The sequence below is a fragment of the Gracilinanus agilis genome, chromosome 6 (assembly GCF_016433145.1).
Source record: "Gracilinanus agilis isolate LMUSP501 chromosome 6, AgileGrace, whole genome shotgun sequence".
In the NCBI taxonomy this organism is placed as follows: Eukaryota; Metazoa; Chordata; class Mammalia; order Didelphimorphia; family Didelphidae; genus Gracilinanus; species Gracilinanus agilis.
The window spans coordinates 236,717,551-236,722,951 of NC_058135.1; positions in this window are offsets into that span (position 1 = coordinate 236,717,551).

Genomic DNA, 5,401 nt, shown 5'->3' on the forward strand with positions numbered 1-5,401 from the left:
AACGTATTGGTTCTAAGGCAGAAGAATAAAGGCTAGGCGATTGGAGTTAAGTGACTTGCCCAGGGTCACACAGCTAGGCAGTATCTGAGGCCATATTCGAACCCAGGACTCCCTGCTTCAAGGTCTGGCTCTCTATCCACTGAGCTACCCAGCTGCTCTAGTTATTGTTTCTTAGGGCACAGTAATGGAACACTGTCAGAAATCAGAAAAAAATCATACTAGTTATGTGTCCCTGATCAAGTCAATGAATTTCAATCCACCTCATTGTTATCCTATGCAAAATCAGTACCTGCCTTCCAGGGTTTCTGTAAGGATAAAATGAAACACGTGTAAAGTACTTTCCACATTAAGGCAGTGATTCCCAAAGTGGGCGCCACCACCCCCTGGTGGGTGCTGCAGTGATGGCCACAGGACCATTTACCTTTCCTATTAATTGCTATTAAAATTTTTTTTAAATGAATTTCCAGGACGCTAAGTAATATTTTTTCTGGAAAGGGGGCGGTAGACCAAAAAAGCTTGGGAACCACTGCATTAAGGTGTCCTACAAATACTAGCTATGGTTATTATTATTCCATTATGTTGATGTAGCACAACTTATTTAGTCATTTCCCCCAATCAATGAACATCTACCCTATCCTGCACCAGTTCTTTGTTGCTAAAGAAAGTCTGACACGAATATTCAAATGCATGTTTGTCTTCGTGTCTAACTTCCTTGGGATAAATGTGTAAGAAGAGGATCCATGGACTCAATGCAAATATATATTTTAGTCACTTTTTAAAAGCATAATCCCAAATTGCTTTCCAGAATGGTTGGACCAACCACAGCTCTAAACAACCAGCTCTAACTAGCACGGTGTATTAACATGGCTGTCTTTTTGCAGCTTCTCCAACATTAACTATTCCCATATTTTGTTATATTTGTCTATTTTCTCAGTATTTGGTAAAACCACACCATTGTTAAAATACCCATTTATCTTACTATTAGCAATTTGGAGCTACTCTTTCATAAAGTTGTTAATAGTTTACAATTCTTCCTTTGAGAACTGTTTACTCATCTCTTTTGACCACTTATCCATTTGCAAATAGTTCTTGGTCTTTTATAAATGTTTTAATTCTCAGCATAAGGAGGATATACAAATAGCTGCCTTTAATATCTGAAAACTAATATGGAGAAGAAAAGTGGTGTAATACAGAAGAAAGAGCACTAACTCCCTATACATCTTGACGATTAGCCCTTATCAGAGATACCTGATACAAAATTCTCCCACACATACTCAAAAGTGATTCAATTTTATGTAACTTAAATCGTCTAATTTATTTTTGTGATTGCTTTTATCCTTTGTTTGGCTCAGAACACTCCTCCTCACCATAGCTGTGAAAAGTCTGGTTCTCTTCCAATTTTTTATACTGTTACCTTTAATAATCTCATAAATCACTCTCTTTGAGTCATTTTGCTCTCATCCAGAGTTTCCCCCAGGGAATATCAAAATATATATCATGTCTAGGTTTCTACATATGTGAATAAAAGAGCTCCTGTTCAAGCATTCAAAATAACAGTATACATAGGATATAGGACAGCCTGTATTTCATCTAACAGGAGAAATGGGGAAAAACACAAAGGCCTTATAGGAGCCCATAAATAATCAAGACAAATTCTCCCATGACCTAGATAATCTCCTATCCTCTCCCAGTTTTCTCCCTCACAGAGACTACAGCAAAACCCTCAAAGGGAAACATATGGGGTGTTCTGAGAAAGACTGCCCTCCTCACCTTCTGACAAGTCCTCATCTTCCCTAGGGCATCTTGTTTAATTCTATAGACTTATAGTACTAGCCTTAGGATTTAGGGCTTTCCCAAAAGGGACCTTTCCCATTGGGAATTTCTTTTTTTTTAACCCTTACCTTCCGTCTTGGAGTCAATACTGTGTATTGGCTCCAAGCAGAAGAGTGGTAAGGGTAGGCAATGGGGGTCAAGTGACTTGCCCAGGGTCACACAGCTGGGAAGTGTCTGAGGTCAAATTTGAACCTAGGACCTACCATCTCTAGGCCTGGCTCTCAATCCACTGAGCTACCCAGCTGCCCCCCTCCCCAATTTGGAATTTCTAGAGTCAACAGTCTTCCTATAGACCTGCATAGTCCAATTAACTCATATTAGCAGGAAAGTAGCATTAAGATTTGATCTTTCACACTGTGGCTCTATCCTTTGCTGTTTCTGCATTTCAAAAGCTATGCAGTTACCAAGAGTCTGGGCCCAGGAATTCTTGTTACTCTAACACTGTAGTAGCTGCTGCCATCTATTGAGCCACATGGTTCTCTCCTTACCTGGGGTCATCTAGTTTCCTCTCTGGACACTAATAAGAGGCTCTGCCTCTACCATGTTTGCCACCAAGAAGAGTTCACTAAGAGGACTGTACTGAAGCACAGACTTCACACAGGCTCCAAAGTCTGATCCTTGACAGATCTCCTATGAATCACAAGATTATTGAAATAGAACCAGAAGAGAACTTAAAGCATCTATTCCAATATTCTCATTTTTATAATTTTTATAGATAAAGAAATGGAAGCCTACAGAGGCTAGGGAACTTGCTTGAGGTCACATAGTTAGAAGAAATGGAATTGGAATGTACCACCTGCATCATGGTCAGCTCTGGTTCTCCCAAACTGGTCCTCTTGTGGGTATCATCTTCCTTTTATGGCCCAAATCCAAGAGTTAGGCTGACATCCATAATACCCTGATTCAGTTCAGTCATCCCAGCATCAGAAATTAATCATACTATGTGAAATGTGAATGGGTCAGCAAGGAGTAAGACCAGAGATATCCCCCATCTCCACCAAAGGGAGATCAATCTCAAAGATAAAGCAGATATGATCAAAGCCCCAAATAATCCTTTAGCTTCCTTCAGTTTCCTAGGTTTGTTCCTGGTCACTCATTCTTTTAAAATGAAATTAAAAGCAACCTCAACAAATTCTAAGAACTTACCTTCCTAAAAAGGAAAAGAATGTAATCCAAGCCTAAGACATGTAGTTACATTTTTGTTTCTTTCCCTAATATATTTTGCAACAGAATTAGCATGTAAAAGAAAATAAATAATAGAAATTCAGTTGTGTTTTGAGGGCATTTCTCATACCTAACTTTCTGGTCCATTTATATCAGATTAAAGTATTTTTTAAAATACACCTAACTATAATATTTAGACTTTTAGTCTAATTTTATAATAATAAAATTGAAAATAACCTATCTGCAAAATAGAAGGAATGAACTAGATCATCCTATGAATTGATGAAACCTTAAGAAACCAAGCCAGTAGAAAAAAAAATACCAGGGTTCAGTTTCTACCTGCAACCATGGACTCTTTCCACAAGGTGGCACTTTAGCCCAAACTTTTGCTTCTCTAATAATATGATTTGCATTTGAGTCACAATTGATGAGCTTTCTTTTGTTCATCATTTCTCTCTTTCCAAGTAGAAGGAAACCTTATACATCAAGACAGACAAGCAAAACATGAAATCTACCCTTCACTTGCATATACAGAGCAAGGATGATCTGAATACATCAGCAGAGTCATCTTATAATAACTATTAAACAAAATCAATCACCCCAATTTAATCATCAGTATTTTGTTCTGAAAGACAGTGAAGTAAGAACAGCAAGAGAAAGAATAGGAGGCTGAAAGTCAGGAAACATGGTTTTTGACTCTACCATTCATTAATGTGTGACTTGGGGCAAGTTATTTTGCCTTTCTGCAACCCAATTTTCTATTCTGTAAAATTAAGGTGTTGAGCCTGATTATCTCTAAGGACTTTTCTGGCTATAACAGTATATAACTATTTATACTACATTAGCTTTCTTTAAAAGAATTACAAGAACATTAGAGACTCACAGAATCTCAGAGTTAGAAGGGTTCTTAGAGGTCATCTAGTACAACCTGAAACTGAAAAGGGATCGCTTCTTCAGTCAAGGGGTCATCCAGCCTCTGACTGATGGAGGACACATTACTTCCTAAGGTAGCTCACTCCATTTTAAGATACCTCCAATTGTTATAAAATTTTTCACCACACTGAGCCTAAATCTTCCTATCACGACTTCCTTTCAATGGCCTCTGGGGCCAAGCAAAACAATGTCATTTTTCTTCCCTATAACAACTCTTTCAATATAGGCATACAGCTATTAGACCAGTCTTCCCAGTCCAAGTTTATTCTTTTTCAAGAGAAACTTTTAATTCTTGATTCATGTTGAAACTCCCTACAATGGCTATTCCAAACTCCTTTTCTCCTAAAGACTTCTATAACACTCCCCACCCACCCACCAACTCTATGAACATAGAAGAGCATCTACTTGAATAAGAAAATAGAGGCTATCTGAAAGACTGACAAAGAGAACAAATTGTAGGTTATTTCATGTCAAAAACAACTAACTTTGAGTGAATAATCCCAGCCAATATGGCAGAGTAGGGAAAGCAAAGCAGTCCACCTCTGAAACCTAGGGCATCAAGCTACTGTCCTATACAGGAGAAGGTCTCTCAGAGCTAGACACTCAATAAAGAATAAGGCAGAAGCACTAATTCTCACCTCTTGGCTCTACTTATGTCTCTACATAGTTTACCTTAATGCCTGAGCTACGCGGACCTTTCCTTTCCCCTTCTCTCCCTTCTTCCATTGGTGTGTTCCTCCCAGGGTCTCTGTTTTGGGGAGGATCTAGGCCAGCCATCCTTAATACCCCTCTGAGCTCTGGTTCTGACTCTCCAGACTTTGCCTCAATGGCCCTAGATTCTATTTCTCTTACCACTTTCCCAATCCCTTTTGTATGTCATCTTCCCTCATCAGAATATAAGCTCCATGAGGACAAAGACTAACTCTTTTTGTTTGTATTTGTGTCTCCAGTGCCTTAGCATAGTGCCTGGCACATATTAAGTGTATAGTAAATGACTGTTGCCTACCTGAGTAGTCTGTCTGAGTCAAAGTGGAAAAACAGATAAGACAGACCATGATAGCCTTGCCAGAAGGACATAGATTCTAGACCTAATACTGAATGTCTATCCAAAAAAAGCAAAGTGAGAAGAATGAAGAAACAAACAAAAAAAAAAGATTAAGAACTACTATGATGCCAAGAATGTCTAATACACAAACCCAAAAGGTTAGAATAATTCCAAAACACCTACAATAGAGCCTCAGAGAGAAACATAACTTTTAGGGACGAGTAGGTAGCATAGTAGATAGAGCACCAGGCCTGGAGTTGGGAGGACTTTGGTTCAGAAGTGGCCTCAGACACTTCCTAGCCATGTGATCCAAGTCACTCAAACCAAGCTGAGTAACCCTAACCACTCTTTGGCCTTAGAATCAACATTTAAGTATCAATTGGAAGGAAGGAAGGAAGGAAGGAAAGAAGGAAGGAAGGAAGGAAG